Source organism: Pleurodeles waltl, chromosome 3_1 (assembly GCF_031143425.1).
Source record: "Pleurodeles waltl isolate 20211129_DDA chromosome 3_1, aPleWal1.hap1.20221129, whole genome shotgun sequence".
Taxonomy (NCBI): domain Eukaryota; kingdom Metazoa; phylum Chordata; class Amphibia; order Caudata; family Salamandridae; genus Pleurodeles; species Pleurodeles waltl.
Genome location: NC_090440.1, coordinates 1,882,889,165 through 1,882,908,251, shown reverse-complemented (window position 1 = coordinate 1,882,908,251; position 19,087 = coordinate 1,882,889,165). Strand labels below are relative to the sequence as shown.

The 19,087-nt window shown below is 46.6% G+C and overlaps 1 protein-coding gene across 1 annotated transcript in view; it reads right to left on the bottom strand.

Moving 5' to 3' along the window:
- The window catches only part of CMKLR2 (chemerin chemokine-like receptor 2), a 115,370-nt gene that overhangs the window by 58,039 nt on the left and 38,244 nt on the right, over positions 1 to 19,087 (bottom strand). The window contains exon 2 of the mRNA XM_069225980.1: positions 15,173 to 15,268. The gene's annotated coding sequence lies outside the window, so the exon portion shown is untranslated. The remainder of the gene's footprint in view (positions 1 to 15,172; positions 15,269 to 19,087) is intronic.

Here is a 19,087-nt window from a genome sequence, read left to right as displayed (position 1 = left end):
TTGCTTTCTTAGTTCTGCTTTCCTCTGTGGAATTATTGACTGTGTTTCCAATTTTTTTTCGTGGAGAAGAAGCTGCTTAATTGTTCACTACCATTTTCTTATAAGAGCATTTGTAATGGGTGTGCGTGTTCTTCCACCCGTGGAGTCCCAACACATAACATGGCATGTTTATTTTTACAGCGCACATAGACACAAAGAGATATCTTGGCGCAGAATAACCGATGTTCTGGGAGAACCCTTCTTTTGAAAAATGCGATTCTTTAACCCTTTTGAAACCTGAGTTTCCCTAACATACTGTTCTATCCAACATTGCTCCAGTCTGTCCAGGTTTAGATGAGTGATCACCTACTAAGGGTTATGTTTGAAGACATTCAGTGTTCGCTCACCCATCTCTGGTTGGTGTTTAAACATTTGGAGCTGGGTTCTGTAGACAAGGTAAAACAAGCAATGGCAAAGCCGGTAAGTCTGGCCTTAGTATGCTCGTGCGATAGTTAATAACATGTTTCAGTAACCTAGAAAGATGGCCTCCCACGCACAGGCTTGTGTACATGTACAAACAGCCATCGTAGGCTGGTTACTGCTATAACTATAATAGAAAACATGCAAAGATCGCATTCCACGTGTGGCGAAACATGTACAAGCATTGATTTGTATTCGCATATCTTGGAATAAAATAGGTTGCACTTATAGCAATTCAAAGATGGCTGCTTATCCATGTGCTTGCATTTGCACAACTGAGCACGCCTGGGCAGCCATATTTGACTGTTTTTTTAACTAGGTTTTCCAAAATAAATGACAGTAAAATCATGTTTACGATGGCCACTGATTTCAGTGACTATTTCTCAGGTGTATGTGCACAGTGTGTACAGAAAATGTGGTGTCACTCACACAGTGGGCTGACCCATTGACCCATGTTGCATGCTGTGTTAGGTGGAAGCAATGTCTGAATGACAATTTAACAGGGCAATTGTAATTCCATTAATATAACGCTTACTATCCCTGACGAGGCATCAAAGTACTTTTCGGTGAGTACTCCGCTACTCGGAACCCAAGAAGGATTAGTGGTGAATTAGTATTAGGAAATATGAGATAATTTTGAGCAGTGGATATGTCAGTCTGATAGTTGACTTGAAAAAACGATAGTGGAGGGTTAGAAGAGGGAAGGGTATGCATTTATATAGCGCTTACTACCTCTGAAGTGGGACAAATCGTTTTTGGGCAAGTAGCACGCTACTCCAGAACTCAAAAAACTCAAAAAGGATTAGCAGCGAATTAGTATAAGGAAAAATAAAATGAATTTGAGCGGTGGACATGTGAGTCTGGTAGTTTGATTGAAAAGGGTAGTGGAGGGATAGAAGAGGGAAGGGTTTAGAAATTGTTTAATTGGATATCATAGCAGTAAGAGAATGTTTGAGATGAGTAAAGGAGTGGTGGAAGGGGAAGTCAGAGGGAAGGGCTTAGAAAGACTGTTTGGGGGATCTGAAATAGTAAAAGAGTTTTGAGATGATGGAAGGAGGGTAGAGGATGGAATTATCTAGAAAGTATTAATTTGGGGATCATAGTAGAAAGGGATTTGGTATGAGTCAGAGAGAGGTGGTAGAGGATATATTGAAAGAGGTATAGGGTGAGAAATAGGGAAGTGCATTGGAGAGAGTGATAGAATGAGGTTTGGGATGAGTCAGAGAGTGGAGGTAGAAAATATATTGAGAGAGGTATAGGGTGAAAAATAGGGTAGTGCATTGGAGATACTGCATTAGGAATAAACAAATAAAAAGATACATACGTACATGGAAGGTATATATGTATAAAGGAGGTAACATATCTTTTTTTTAACAAACAATTTTTATTAGTTTAAAGGTAGTAAGGACAACCATTAAATATTGGCTTCTGAACAAACACATTAAGTGACAGAACCTTGAACTCGGGCAGACATACACAAAAGCAACCCATTAGTACAAAAAGAATATATATGGAGGCCCTTCATAAGGTCATTTAGAATACTTCACTCAGCCATTCCCCCAAATTTGATCATCCCCTTGCCTCGTAGACTGGCTTCTCCTGTGTAGCACACCAGTCCACTCCCATCCTCCACTGCACAGGAGTTGGGGAAGCCACTGCCATCCATCTCATTGCAATGTCTCTCTTAGCTACCATGAGGGCAGTGCCCAGGAAGAGCCGGTCCACTGTGGTGCCCCCGAGACCCTCCATGACTCCCAGCAGTACAGGTAGAGGAGATAGCGGGACTTCCCAGATAAGGAGTTCTGTAAGTTCCGTCAATAAGGTATTCCAATAGCATTGTATCAGAGGGCACAACCATATCATGTGAAAGAAGTCTGCCAGGGTTGTGTTGCATTTGGGGCAGGTGGGGTTTGCCAAGAGCCCCGCTCAATAAAGTCTTGCGGGGGATAGATATACTCCATGTAGGTAATATGTTTGTATGAGTCGCAGGCGGGAGGATATGGTGATAACCTGTGGGGCCATTAGGGCATCCCACCAGTCTTCGTCTTCTAGAGGTCCGATCCAACCCTCCCATCGCTCCCTTACGTGGGCTAGGTCTCCTGGGGTGTCATTGATCAGCATTTTATAAAACTGGGACACCCCCTGTTGGAAAATGGGTTATTGGTAAGTACCTACACTTAGCAATAGGCCACTAACCTCCACTTAAATTAAACCTAGCTCAACCCTTAGTAACTTAGCAACGAGCGACAAGGCTTAATTTAGGAGACAAAGCGTAAAGCATTCAAATATCACAAAACAGTAACTAAATAAAACACAGGAAACAGTTTAAAAATCCAAAATCAATTTATAAAAATAGATTATATTGTTATCTTTAAAATGACACCAAAACGAATAAAATCGGATAAGGGGAACCGGAGATATGAATTTTTAAAGAATTGATGCTTTCTAGCGCATAGAAGCAACTAGCGCTCAAAGGGTTAAAAAAAGTCACACTGGAAAGGAACAAAGTCCAGAGTTCAGGCCACCCACGAGGTAACACTTTCACACTTACTTTCAGAAGTATTTGATTCAGGAAAGTGGTCCACAGCACCAGCCAAGGGTTCAGAGGCTTTGGTGTGCCTCTTGGGGTCTGGGACTACAACTCCCACAATGCACCTCTTCAACTTATGGAGTTGCTTCAAACATCTCTAAACTTCTGGATCTTCTTCCAGAGGTCCTTTTTGTGTCCTTGAAGTGTCCACAACTTGATCCAAGGTTCCAGAAGCTCTGAGGTACTCCTCGGGAGTTGGGATTACAATTCCCAGAATGCACCTGGTCAGAATCCTCAAATGGCCCCTGGACGCTGGTCAGCTGGGCTCTGCTTGCAGGACTTGATGCAGGGGACTCTGGGCAGCTCATTTGTACCTGTAGCAAACAAGGAAGTCATTCTTCAAGCAGTAGAAGACAGGTAAAGTCCCTTTAGTGGTGAAGCCCAAGGGTGCAGCTGGTGCAATCCTCCAGAGTGCAGTGTCCAGGTGCAGGTCAGGGGTCCAGCAGGGCAGTCCTTCTTCTCCTGTAGTTCTTCCTTGTTGGAATCTGATAGGGATCTGAGGTGTGGGTGCAGGTCTGCCAGTTTTATCCCTGCTCCTGGGTGAAAAACAGGGGGGTCCTAGTTCTCCAATCAGGTGCAGGGTCCTTCTCCCTGTGATGACCACTTCCTGGGAAATGTGGCGAAAATCAATCCTAGGGAGCAACATTCCTCAAAAATCCATCATGGCTGAAAGTGATTTTTGGAGGTTACATCTGGCTGAGCCCACCCACTGGTGTGGCTAAAAATCCTAAACACACCCCTCTCCTGCCCTCTCCTAATCTAATCAAGGGGGCACCTAATTGTCTGGGTTTGCAGGATGTGAGGGTGTTGCTGGGTTGCTCCAAATGTCCTTCCCTGCCTTTGAAGACCAGTTTGGCAGCTCTCCCCCTTCCTGCTTCACCATCTGCTGAGGGGAGGCCTCCTCCCCCAGGCACATCTCTGTGTGTGGAGCCAGGCCACTTCACACCTCATCAAGGCAGCCTGGCCAGGCTGCCAGAGGCTGGCCAATCAGAGCACAGCAGCAAAAACACTGCAGGGCTGAAGTTGGCAACTTTTCAGGTAAAGTTAAAAACTCTTTACCTGAACAAGTTATATTAAATCCAACAACTGGAGGTTGTGGGATTTATTATAACAATTAATTTGATACCAAACTTCTGGTATCTGTTACTTAAGGGGATTTTAAAATTAAAATAAAGTCTCCTTATTCTAGCCTATGGAGGCCATTCACTACAATGAGGGAAAAACTAATTTGGCTGTTTTACCTCACCAGGGCTTATAAAACTATCTTCATAAGGTCCCTGCTTATAGTTACATGGCACCCAGCCCTACAGGCACATAGGGCACACCTTAGGGGTGACGTATATGTAAAAATAAGGTAGTTTAAGATTTTGGAACTACTTGTAATTCCAAAGTCGAATTTGCATGTAACTTTAATTTAAAAGCAGCCAGCAAGGCAGGCCTGCCTTTAAAAGGACATTGGGCACCTCAGCAGTGCACCTATGGGGGCACTACCTATGCTAGGGTCCCTCAACCTCCATGCCCTACTATATACTAGGGACCTATAGGTAGGTTAATTTTGCCAATAGTAATTAGCCTAATTTGCATACTGATTTTATACAGAGCACAGGCCCTGGGACAGGTTAGCAGTACCCAGGGCACCCTCAGGGTCAGGAAAACACCAGCAAAAAGTGGAAAATGGGGGCAAAACATTAGGGGGCCTCTGCAATCAACCCTGTTCTCTCACACAAGCCCCCCAGCCCACACACCCAGGAGACTCAGCCCAACTCGGGGAGAGTCTTCCTGGCTTGTCAGGCGAGGAAGACAGTGAAGTGAACCGGCTGTCCCTTTGCAGGGCCTACTCTGCCTCACATCCTCCTGCCATGGTCACTCCCTCTGGGTAGTGACTCCATCCCAACAGTGAAAGGACCCATCTCAAACTGAAACTTCCCTCTAGGGGGGTCTTCCTCCTCTCTCTCTGCCAACATGGGTAGTGAGGTGCCCACGTCTCCTACCCCTAACGTTGCTAGGGCAACACCTAGCTTACCCAAAGAGGTCACCCAACACTTGAGCAACCCCACCATGACCAACAGGGTCAGGGGGCCTACTTTGCTGCCAGGAAGGCTAGCACCCAGCAGAGGCTACTGACAGCTGTCAGCACCCAGAACCACACCCTAAGCTTTCCACTGACCGGTGGCTGAGCTGCTTTAGGGACAACTGTGGGGTCCTGGCACCCCTCTTGCTTTCTATAGTGGGGAGCTACCCCCTCATGTGGCAGACACCCTCCTTCCACTCTACCTTCTGTCAGTGCAGGGGCAACACCCTGCATCTGGACAGCTGCCTGACTACTCAGGACTTCCTTGGGGTCAGGTGAGGCCTCACCAGTGCCAACTCTGGGCTCCCCCCCACTGGGGCAGAAGGCCTTTGGCTCCCTGGAACTCTCTTTAATAGTGTCCCACCCTTCCTTTTTTTCTTTCCTTTTCTTGGAGACCCCTGTCTGCTAACTGTAGGGACTGACTCCCCAGGACTTTGGGTTGGGGGGGCACCATGGCCGACCGCCCCATCTGGGACCAGACTCACCTCTGAGAGGTCATTGCCCAGGATACAATCTAGGGGGAGGTCAGCACTGACTACCACCCTAAACTAGCCAAGGATACCCTCCCTCTCTAGGGGCGCTATGGCTACAGGTTTGGAAGTGACCTCCCCTGTGGCTATCCTGACTTTCCTGGTCTCTCCTGGGACATACATGTCTGGGGTCACTAACCGGTCACTCACTATAATGTGACTGGCACAGGTGTCTCTCAGGCCAGTGGTAGGGATCCCATTCACCTGAATGGGGTGAAAGTTCCTACTTCCACCCTCAGGGATCACCAGCTTATCATCTGGTCCTGTCTCCCAGCCCAATGCTAGGAGGACTTCATCATCTGAGGAGTCCTCCTCCATGGCCACACTGGATAGCCCAGTGCTAACCACCTTCTTTGGACAGGCTGCATCTCCTCTTAAGTGACCTGTCTGCTAACAGTCAAAGCAAGCCTTACTGTCCAAGAGCTTTTTCAACCCTGAAAGGGTTGTCAGAGTGGGAGTAGAATTTACTCTCCTCCTTCTTAGGGTTCCGGGTTACAGAGGGAGTCTCCGTGGTGGGCTTACCACCTCCCTCCTTAGGTTTTTGGGGATCTGACCCCCCCTTCTTGGAGTCTCCCCCCTGGGACTTGACAACCACCCTGGTGCTCAACCACTCATCAGCTGCCTCCCCCATTTCCCTAGGGTTGGTCAGCTTAGAGTCCACTAGATGCTGGCATAACCTTTCTTGGATACAATTGGTCAAGATGTGCTCTCTCATGATCAGATTGTATAACCCCTTGTAAGTATTTACTTTGTTACCATGAATCCAGCCCTCTAGTGCCTTAAGTGAAGTGTCTACAAAGTCAACCCAAGACTGGGTATTGACCTTCTGGGTGTCCCTGAACTTCATCCTATACTGCTCTGGGGTCAGACCAAACTTTTTAGTTAAGCATCTCTTCATACTGGGGTATGAATCTGCCTCCTCCCCCCTCAAGGTTAGGAGCCTATCCCTCCCAGAGTTGGGGACCAACTCCCAAATAAGTGAACCCCAGTACTGAGGCTTAACTCTCCTCATCTGGAGGGCCCTCTCAAAGACCCCTAGCCACTTATCTATGTCATCCCCCTCTACATAGGCAGGAACCACCCCCTTGGGTAATCTGGGGCAAAAACCCCCACCCATGGACAACTAAGCTTCTCTGTCGCTGCCACCATCTCTTTTCTCCTTCTTTGCCCACTTTTTCTCTTCTAGGGCCAGCTTCTGTGCTTCCAAAGCTAGAAATGCTAGCTGGGCCTCCAGCTCTCTTTCCCTGAGGGACAGGTTCTGTCCTCCTGAAGGGACCCCCTCCCCCCAACTAGCTTTGGGTATACCCCTAGTGACTGTGTGCAGTGAGGAGCGGTCTTCCTCCTCCTCACGTAGGCTCAGATGCCCTCCCTTCCCTGAGTGGTTGGAGCTAGCATCCTCCCCTACTTCTTCCTCCTCTGGAGCTTCCTCTGGGACTACTTCTTTGGCCTCAGCCCATGCTCTTAGGGATTTAATCAGGACATGCTTCCTGAGGTCAGTGGTTGCAGGCAACCCCCCTGCAGTACACAACCCCCTAAGCTGGACTACTGTCAGTATGGGTAGGCTAGCCAGATCAAGCTCCATGGTTCCCTAGTTTTGTGTCAACAAAAACGTTTTGCAAAAATTGGAAACAAGAATTTAGAAAAATCACAAAAATTCAATAATTGAAATTAATCCAAATTAAAAATTAAAAACAATTTTTGCACTAGGACAATTTAAAGGATTTTAATTTGTTTTACTTAAAACTGTAATGTGATACCAAACACAAGTACAGGATCCCACCACTGCACACCAAAAGTGTTGGAAAATGGGTTATTGGTAAGGGCAGGTAAGTACCTACACTTAGCAATAGGCCACTAACCTCCACTTAGGTCCAGTTAGGTCTCGATAAATTAAACCTAGCTCAACCCTTGGTAGCTTTTCAACGAGCGACAAGGCTTAACATAGGAGACAAAGCGTAAAGCATTCAAATATCACAAAACAGTAACTAAATAAAACACAGGAAACAGTTTAAAAATCCAAAATCAATTAATAAAAATAGATTAAAATCCTGCTGACTGGTGAAGTCGGATTTAATATTACTATTCTAGAAATGCCACTTTTAGAAAGTGAGCATTTCTTTGCACTTAAATCTTTCTGTGCCTTATAATCCACGTCTGGCTAGGTTTAGTTGACAGCTCCTTGTGCATTCACTCAGACACACCCCAAACACAGGGTACTCAGCCTCACTTGCATACATCTGCATTTTGAATGGGTCTTCCTGGGCTGGGAGGGTGGAGGGCCTGGCCTCACACAAAGGACTGCCACACCCCCTACTGGGACCCTGGCAGACAGGATTGAACTGAAAGGGGGCCTGGTGCATTTCTTAGCCACTCTTTGAAGTCACCTCCACTTCAAAGGCACAATTTAGTATAAAACAGGGCCTCTGCCCTACCTCATCAGACACTTGCTGGAGAAGAAACCTGAACCAGAACCTACATCCTGCCAAGAAGAACTGCCTGGCTGCTCAAAGGACTCACCTGTCTGCTTTCTACAAAGGACTGCTGCCTTGCTGTTGGCCTGCTGCCTTGTCTGGCTGTAAAAGTGCTCTCCAAGGGCTTGGATAGAGCTTGCCTCCTGTTCCCTGAAGTCTCAGGACCAAAAAGACTTCTCTTTTTCATTTGGACTCCTCGTGCGCCGAACATTTCAACGCACAGCTTGCTCCGTGGTGAGAAAATCGCCGCACGCCGACGCTGCTTGACGCGACGCCTACGGTGCGACCGGAACTTCGATGCACGGCCTCGCATGGACAATACCGCCCGACTTCCAGAGAGGAAATCTACGCGACGCCTGCAGTGAGAAAGAAATTTCCACGCACAGCCTCCCGGAACGACGCGCAGCCGGATAACAAGCCGAGGAATCCACGCACAGACTCTGGGACATCTGGTAATCCTGCGATCCACAGAAGGAGACGGTCCGCGTGCCGGAAAACGATGCACGTCTTCCCAGAGTGAAAAATAACGACGCAAGTCATGTGTGAAGGGGCGAAACCGACACACACACCATTTTTCCTCCCGTAGAACGACGCATGTCTCCCCGCGTGAAAAATAACGATGCAAGTCAGTGTGTGAAGGGGCGTAACCGACGCACACACCATTTTTCCACACATCTCCTCTTCTGCGGCCCCCTGCAGAGATTTCCCACTCCAAACCAGATACTTGTGCTTGGAAGAGACTTTGTTTACTTTTTAAAGACTTAAGACACTTCATATCACTTTTTAGTGATATCATTACAAATTCATATTGCATCTTTGATTGTTCTGACCTGCAAATACCCAGATAAATATTATATATTTTTCTAAACACTGTGTGGTGTATTTTTGTGGTGCTATATTATGTTATTGTATGATTTATTGCACAACTGCTTTACACATTGCCTTCTAAGTTAAGCCTGACTGCTCGTGCCAAGCTACCAGAGGGTGGGCACAGGATAATTTGGATTGTGTGTGACTTACCCTGACTAGAGTGAGGGTTCTTGCATGGACAGAGGGTAACCTGACTGCCAACCAAAAACCCCATTTCTAACAGGGTGCTTTCTCAACTCCAACTCGAGTTGGGAGGTCCAGCCTTCTAATAGCATAATATGGGACCCCTGCTTTCTCTCCTGTGAGCATATAAACCCCTTAGCGAGACCCGTTATTACTGCTTTGCTGGCCTCCCAAAGAGTCCCAGGTGACGAGACTGAACGTCATTAATGTTGAAGTACGCCTCTATTTCAGTTTCTAAGTAGTGAGTGTACTCTTCATTTTGGAGATGCCAAGCTTTAAGTCGCCAAATGGGGTGTGGCCCTGCATTATTAGATCCTATGAATGCCAGGAGAGGGGCGTAATCAGAGATTCTTCTTAGAAGAATTTGAATCTTATCAATAATACAGCTGTCTATAGTGGGAGTAAGAATAAGGTCTATTCTAGATTGTATGCGATGGGCCACTGATGTATGGGTAAATTGTCGGGTCTATGGGTGCCACTTTCTCCAAACATCGCGCGTTTAGAAGCGGATAGTAGACCTGATGTATCTCACTCCGGGTCAGTGACTGCATTGAAGTCACCTCCTATCACTGTCTGCCCATATCGAAGTTCCAACAATATCTTGCATCATTGCCGGCAAGGGCATCCATATTACCCACCAGGTTGACATAGCACCCTTGGATATCTCTAATTACTGTGTCAACCACTATTGGCAGGGAGCGCCGTAGCAATATTGCTATGCCTCTAGAGCCCCTGTGAAAGCCGGAGTGATAAATTTGATCATACCCACGCGAGCTCAAAAGAGGCCAGCACTGTCCCACCAGGTGCACCTCCTGGAGCAGTATTACGCCTGGGTTATGGTGGCAAGAGGAGGAGAAAACTGCTGCAGACCATTTACGTTCCAAGACAAAATCTGAAACAAATGCATCATCGCGGGTGAGAGAGGTAAGGGGACCCACCACCATGTGGGTCCACAAGCAGAAACATGGTGGTGCCTGGTGTCAGACCTATAGAGCTGTAGCCCGGGATGTGCAGCCCCTTGATCCTATTTGTCAGTTGTAGTTGTGTGTTTGCAATTATGTGTCTGCCAAGGCAGGTGTATTGAACATACATGAACACAAAAAATAACAGAAAACTACTAAACCACTTGCATTCCCCTCAACTCCCAACCCTCCCCATACTTCCCCCAGAAGCATCTGTCGCCCATATAAACACAACTCTAGTTAACTTTATAGGAAAGGGAGGAAGGAATAAGAAAACCTATTTGGGTCATGGGTGACCCCTCCATCTAGCAGGATTCTTTCAACACCAGATCGTCAAGTATATTAAAGTAGTTCATGTTTCATCAGTGAAAGTCTACCCCCAAGTGGGGACGTCAAGTTCGATATTAAATGATGGGGCTTTGGGACAAGTTGGTGTCAGCACAGTGAGGTTGGGTTCATCAGAAGGTATCTCAGCTTGCAAGGTCAGCGCCACTGCCTAAGCTGCCTCGTCTGTATGGCCCACAGGCATCAGCGGGCCCAGGCGCTCTGTCTCCAGAAATGCCAATTAAGTCCTTCGTGGTGCCCCCCATCTCTGAGAACGCTGATGTTTCCTCTGCAGCCAGGGTTCATCCATCAGAAAGCGATGGGCGGCCTGGGCCGACTCCATTGGGGATCCTTGCTCCGGGTGAGTCAGCAACCGCTCTTTGGTAAGCCATGTCCAGGCCGAAGATGTCGACTCAAAAAACCATGAAACCCATTATAAGTTACAGTGATCCGGGACGGAAAGAGGAGGCAATATGGCACCTCCATCGCTCTTAGTTTTAGCTTGACATCCAAGTAGGACCTGCGCTATTGCTGGACCTCTTTGGTGTAGTCGGGCTACAGGAGGACCTTAGTCTCTTTACATCGCAGTTCCATTTGCCATTGGGCCTCTTGAGGGATAGCGTCTCTGTCTCTAAAGTTCAGTAATCGTGCTATCACCAGCATGGGAGGGGCCCCAGGGGAGAGGCCTTGCTGCCAACGCATGGTGGGCCCTCTTTATGGTGAACCACTAGGATAAACTGGCCGCCGGCATCCATGATGTGATCAAGCCTTCAAGAAATTCACCATCTGGATATCTTCTTCATTTTCAGGGATGCCAATAATGCAGATATTGTTACGTCTTGAGCAGTTCTCCACATTTTCTGCCCGACGATGCAGCTCAGAAGTATGCGCCATAAGAGTCATCACCTGAGTTTTAAGGGTTTTCACCTCATCTTCAACCTCAGAGAGGCGAGATTCAGCTTCTGCGATGCAGGCCGTAGCATTACGGAGATCGTGGCGCAGCAGTGCGATATCCACTCTGACTTCTCCAAATTTGGTATGCCTGAATCGCCTGTAGAATTGTGGCACGGTCTTCAGCTCCAGATTCCGCTGGCGGGGCAGTGGTGTATTGATCAATCTTTGTTTGGGCCAGAGAAGAGCGAGTCGCTTTGTCCTTGCCCATGGTTGTTGCGTACAGTGGTGTAGTTGGCCTCCTGCGCCCCAGAGTTGGTCCGGATCTCAGTCATCTCAAGGAGGAGGGGGCCACCAGATGTAGAAACCCCTACGTTGAACGTCCGCCGAGGGAGGGTATCAGGGGAGGCCACTTGTTCTATTTGTTCCCGCTGGTCACTCAGCTGCTCAGGAATCCAGAAGGTGCGCAGAGACGGATCAAGCCCAACAATACTGAGTATGATTAGTTAGGTCTGACCAAGTGGCGGCAATCTTCTGTTGATGGTGCTGGGGTGCCAGAGAACTGGCAGACTTGTCCTAGTTAGCTTCTCCCCCTCACCAGAGATTCAAGGCAGTAGTAAACGTCAATCAGCTAGGGGTTGTGGCCATAGGCAGTCTGTAGCCACGGCCTGGGGGAAGGAGCACCTCTCAAGCGCCTCAAGGACACGATCTCTGGGCAGTTCTGAGGCCAATGCTTCAGCTGCAGCTCGCACCTCACCAGAGGTCCTCCCGCATCCTCTCAACACCACAGCTGAAACTACAGGGCCCCAGAGCCTCTCCCAGTTCTGCGCGCAACCCATTACTTCTTTCGACCCCAGGCCTGCCCAGTTCCGTCTCACAACCAGGACTCACCCACAGGATTGGTGCATCGCAGGCAAGTGGGAAGGCTAGATGCAGGATTGCTCAAGGTTTGAGGCACACAAGGAGCAGTGCTGTTCTCTGGTCTTCGGTGGGGCCCACCCAGGCAGGTGAGAAAGTCTGTGCCCCGGGGAGATGGAAACCAGGCTCCTGGGCAGGATGGGAAGGCGGGCGACACATCCCTAATTTCTTCAGGCATAGGGGGCCCGGCCCCAGGGCAGGCGAGTCAGAGCCCTAGACGTGGGTGAGTCACCACCTCCCAGGTGGGCGCAGCTTTAGGCCGAGCGTCTCATCTTTGCCTCCGACCATCTTCCCCGGGCCGGCACATCAGGCCTTACTGCGCCCAGGCCTCAAAGCCCTGCCCGACCCTGCCACCGGCCAGCACCACTCGGGGGATGAGGGATAGCGCAGGTGAGTTGATACTAAGACGCCGACAAGTTTACACGGAGACGATATTCGCGGATTATTGGGTTAATTGGAACTTCTACTCGGTCAATATATATATTGGAACATATCGGTTTGGGATTAACCAGCATTACTGTGTACTACTTAAGTGTTTAATGGACTTGTAAGCCCTGAAGAAGTCGTAGGGGATGTAAACTATTCCTAAAGACGAAACACGTGTTGGCTGGAAGGCTGGAAGTACAAATTTCCTTGGATTGCAGACTGTTCAATTTGGAATCACATTTTGAATAAACTTTGGACTGCTCAAGTGACCTTATTTGACTCCATAACTTATATGGTTCAACTTGGACTGATCTGTGTAACTATTTTCTATGTCAATTGTACATCTTAATGTTCCTGGTGTATGTTTAGGGGCCCCTCATTGTGTATTCTTTCAGGTGAGTGGGGGGGCCAAGGTGCAAGACATCCCAAGTCTGGTGCCCCGGGCATGCACCGGGTGGTGTTGTCCTCCCGCTCACAATGAAAGCAGGTCAGGAGTGCATGCCCGCGGGAGATGGTATCCAGAGCCTCAGCTCCGCACTCCGCCGGGTGTCTCCGCGGGGCCACAGGCCGGGTCAGAAGGCAGATGCTACCCCCTCGGCTCATCCAGCTCAGGGTCCGACCACAGGCACAGCAGAGCCGCGGACGTGCTCTCACCGCTCAACCGGAGCGTCCCGTGGTCACTGCTATTTTCTTCTTCTTCGGGTCGGGACGAGAAACCTGGACACGTCTCAGCCTCAAGGCCCTGCGTTTCTTTTAGTGCGAGCACCTCCAGGACCTCAGATGTGTCAGGCAACCGGCAGATTGCCCGATGTTGCAGATCTGGGTGATGAAGGCCGATGGATGACGTAGGGGTTGGGAGCACTTCTAAAGTGCGACTGCCATCTTGATGTCCTGGGCATGCCCTCAATATATCTAGATTTAAGCTGTATTTACTAAACTCACACTTTCAAGTGTTGCCGTACTTTAAGCTTATTTCATTGTTTTTTTATTAATTCAATAGTGAAGTAATTGCAGATAGCTATCTTTAAAAAGTACTTATTTATGCAGTCGCCTATATACATGTTTAACATGGAGTAATAACCATGAGTAATATGTACATTTGTTAAGCATAGCTAATGAAGCTCTATGTATTTAGAAACATAATCATTATACACGTTTATACAAGGAACTACACATATAGAGTCATCACCTGAGTTTTAAGGGTTTTCACCTCATCTTCAACCTCAGAGGTAGAAGATGAGGTGATATACATATATAATCCAAATAAATGCTTTTATACACAGGTATATGCTGTGCATTTGTGTTTGGGTATGGTGGTTATGTGGGGAAGAGCCAACTCTTGAGTAGTCTTCCGAAGATAAGATAATCATCCATCGATGTTATATTTGGGGATAAAGAGTTCCATAGTTTAGCTGCTTGAACAGAGAAGGATGTGCCACCTATGTTTTTTTTCTTGTATGGTGGGATTTTGAGGCAAGGTGCCAATCTAGAGTATAGGTTTCTTGTTGAATGTATTTGGAGATTTTATTCCTGATGAAGAGTGGCCATGTTCCATGTATTGCTTTGTGGGTAATACAAAACAGCTTGAATGTGGATCTTCTGGCAACTGGTAGCCAATATAGGGCCTTCAAGGAAGGGGAGATGTGGGCTTGTGGCTTCAGATTTAATAGTAGGCTGGCAGCAGGGTTCTGAATCCGTGTAGTCTTTTCATAATTGTTAAAGATGATCCATGGTAGAGGCTATTGGCGTAATTGAGTTTAGATTGAATAAGAGAGATAGTAGCCTGGACCTTATGTGGAAATCCCAGGTGGGGGAAGATGAGTTGCAGAGTTTTTATAGTAATGAGGCTTGATCTTGCTTGTTTGTCCATATTGGCATTCATTAATAGCTTGGAGTCAATGGTAATTCTGAGTTTTCTTACTTCTTTAGATACTTTAGGCGGTGTTTCCAGATCGTCAGGCCAGGCGACGAGTGGGTCATAATTTTGATAATCGACACATTTGAGTATTTCCGTTTTGGAAGCATTCAGTTTGAGATGACTATGATTGTCATTAACGTAAAGAAAAGGTACTATTAGCATTGAATTACAGTAGAAGACATTCATTAAAAACACGAGGATGACTAAAAAATAATAAAAAAGCTAATTAATGAAAAGAAAAAAGCTTTGTTAAAGTAAAGCATTCGCTCAACAGCACTGATACTGGAGTGCATTTCGTTTAGGCAGATTTCCATACATACTAAAGTAACATATAGTCAGTCACAATTCAAGAGAGGCAATGGATGAAGTGAGCTGACCCACTGGCTCATGCTCTATGCTGTTGTGGATAGAAGCAAAATGTAAATGACAGCTAAAACTGCCAATGGAAGTAAGGGACTGACAGAGGTTGACCCAGGCCTCTCTTTGTATATGTTTGTGTTTGTTGTGTATGCTTTTTAATTGCATAAAACTAGCTAGATGTGTGTCAGCATGCACTAACCTGATAATCAGGATCCAGTAGAAGTAATGTCAGTTTCCACACTTCAGCAAACCAACTGCAAAATCCACACTAGTATTGTGGAGTTATACAGTAGACCTGGAAAAAGGGGAACGAGACAAGAGAGAGAAACTGAGACACTGGAAATCATTGTATGCTTATATTTTACAGTAATATTCACTACAAGAGCATTGGCTTTTAAAAAGTAAAGGAGAGCTTTAGTACAACTATAGTTTTAACACTCAGGCCCTCATTATAACATTGGCAGTAAATGCTGCATACCGGTGCGCTGATGGCTGCCAACTTACCGCCACGCTGGCGAATATCCATTCACCATATTATGAGAAACACACACCCCAATCCAACAGAATACAGCCACATACACAAATCCGTCAGACCAAAGGTCAGTGATAAACTGGTGGTCCCAAAACCCACACCGTTATGCCAACAAAACAATGGCCATCACATTATGAAACATGAATCACCCCATACCGCCGCGCTCACAATGGTCACCCACATACAAAACAACACTACATTGGCCAATTCAAACAACACATACCGCACCCACACCACTATAAAACACACCCACATTACTCACAACCCTTTACCAATAACTTTTGCACCACAAGACTGAGAAGAAGAGAACAGAGACAACTAGACACACACACCACTCACACCCATACACCTCTCATTCACTCCACATCACACACCCCACCACATTACCAACACACCCTCACCAACACACAACACACAACCCCCATGGAACCACAAAGGCACCCCTGTTTCACTGAGGAGGAGTTAACGGTCATGGTGGAGGAAATTGTCAGGGTAGAGCCACAGCTCCTTGGAGTACAGGTGCAGCAGATATCAATAGCAAGGAAGATGGAGCTATGGCAGAGAATCGTGGACAGGGTCAACGTCGTGGGGCAGCATCCAAGAACAAGGGACGACATCAGGAAGAGGTGGAACGACCTACGGGGGAAGGTACGTTCGATTGCAGCAAGACACCAGCTCGCCATACAGAGGACTGGCGGTAGACCCCCACTTCCTCCCCCACAATTCACAGCATGGGAGGAGCAAGTCTTGGCATTACTGCATCCTGAGGGACTCGCCGGAGTTGGAGAAGGACTGGACACTGGTAAGTCTACTTTCAACAATTATCACCCCGCATACCTGCATGCCATCACACACACTCAACCCTTACTCCCATCACTCCACCACATCCCACACACTCTACCATCACATCTCACTAATCCCAAAGCCAAGCCCTGCATGCTGCATGCTGTACCAATGTACGGACAGCCCTCCCAGCCCTGCATGGACACTCATCACCAAAGCATGCACAGCATATGGAAACTAACATAACCACAATACACCAACATACACAAGCAAAAGCTGGCAGGGGAACAACAACCATAGAGGGGAAGCTACAGAAGTACAAATGTCCGACACTTAAAGCATGATACATCATTTACATCCCCACAGGTACCCCAGCCAATGTCACGGGAGAGGAGGTGCCACCACTATCCAGTCCCCCAACAGAAGAGGCCCACAGTGATGACAATAACTCTGGACTTCAGGATCTGGACGATCAACCTGACCCATCAGGGACAACTAGACAGCCAAGCCCACTCACAGACCACCACAGAGCCTCCCCATCAGGATCCAACACCACAGCACCCACCCAGCGTACCCACACCTCTGTCCCCAGGACATGTCAATCAGCAGTGTGCCCACCTGTACAGGGACCCCTGGCTACACCTCGAACATAAGACAATCAGGGACCTGGGGCCAGTGGCAATGGACACACTGTTCAGGGGAGAGAGGCACAGGCCAACATCTGCCAATATCTAAATCAGGCCCTAAGTCTTTCTTCTGAGCTGGAATACAATTAGGTTAAATATAGTAACTGAAAAACAATCAAGGTTATAATAAGCTTGTTTTGGTAAGCAACAAGAGCTACCTTCAATTTTAGGAAATACGTTTTGTTCTTGGCTTGCATTCAAGGTGGCCAGTGGATAACTAACACAAAAGCATTCATTAGTAGTGCACATGTAATTTTATCCCTGGTGATATATGTTTTCACTACCTTTGATATCAGCTACCATACAACAGTACATCTGCGCTGACATACAAGTGCAACTGAGTTCATATTCCCTATGGATGACTTTGTGTGAAAGAAACACATGCTTTACAGTTCGTAATCCCAATGGAAGGCGTCTTGTGAAACAAACAAGTGCGGTAAAGTGTGTAATCCGTATGGGTGTCTTTCATCGACTTCACAAAAGAACGAATAACAGCATTCCAACAAGTCCCTGATACAACATGATTTCGAACAAAGTACACTGTGGACCCTGAGGAAATTATACAGTGTGCTTCAAGATGGCCACCACCTTCAGCAAAAATTGCGAGAGACATGTGGCTTCATGGGACGTAAAGTCCTTGTCTTTACGCAGGGTTTCATGAAATACATGCCTCTGTGGTGCAAGGCTTGTGTACAGGCAGTGTGCACACGTATGTACCCTTCCATCCTCCTCTGCTCATGAAAACATGCATACTTATAAGCCTCAAAGTAGTACGCCACATGGACCTGCATATCTTATGGTGTATTCTGACAACATACCAGACCTAAAAAAATACTGAGTAGAAGATATTGCAACAGGGATAGAGATGAGACAAAAGTCCATGATGAAACTAGATCCCTCCTAACTGCTTTACTATCAGTAATCGAACTGTATTTCTAAGAATTAAAAAATATTCTAGACAATACCATGGTATGTGTGAAACAAGCGGATGTATAGTTAATGGGGACATGTTCCAAATTCTACCAAAGGTTGGTGCACAGTTGAAGTGAAGTAGGCGATGATTAGTTTAGTAGCAGGAATTATATTGGACATGGGTCATGAAATGTTAATATGGCGTTCTGATCTAATTTGAAAATCATAAATTGATGCAGTCATATTGCATTGTTATTTTAATCTGAGTCAGCTCTACAGAGTAGTTTGGTTACTGCCCAGAGATTCTGATAAAAGTAAGCAGTGTTTTAAGTGATTCCAAGCTGGTCTAAGTGACTGCTCTTTTATGTGGGCTTCCCTGAATCACAGATGCTATGTCTACGAATAACCCAGAATGCAGCGATTCATTTAATTTCTGGACTATATAAAATAAGCTCCATTTTGAATCATAAAAGTTTCATTCATTGACTACCAGTGAAAGCTAGTTATAAAATTGTGGCATGGGACCTAGTGCATAGAATCTCCTGATAAAGTCCCTGACGACCATTGGTTTCAGCAGACTTGTCCCTCCTTGTCGTCCTTCATGCTAAATACACATCATGGGCTCATTGGCGCTAACTAATGGAACTGAGGCCAATTTATAGTTGACAAGATTACCCCTTATTTTTCAGAAAACATTGAAGTAATGTCTCCTCTAATAGTTTGTCTCATGTGTTTGAGTTCACAAAGCGTACTTAGCCTATAAGCATAGTTAGTTTTGAGGTGTGAATAAATTGTGCACTGAAGAGGGTTCAAAGCTCAGCAGATTTATTTGTCATTAGACAATCAATTATGCTTCCTGCTTTCAAGCCTAAAGACACCTCATTTCAGTTTCACGTCATCGGTAAAACCAGCATAAGCACTGGTCTCACCCTTGCTACTGGGCGCCAGCCTTTTTTTTTGCCTCCAGATGCCTCCATGCATGCACTCACGTGATGGCAGCCATCAGGTAATGGAGTTTCAATAAAAGTATATGAAACTCTATTGCAAGTTTGCCACTGTGAGCATGCACACATGCGCTGGAACCATAGTTGAATGGAGTTTCTTAAGTTTTTAAATGGCATTTCACAGTTGTAATAAATTTGGTTATTTTTTGGGGAGGATGTGAGTTCTTCCCATGTAATAACACCAAAATCTTGTTAGG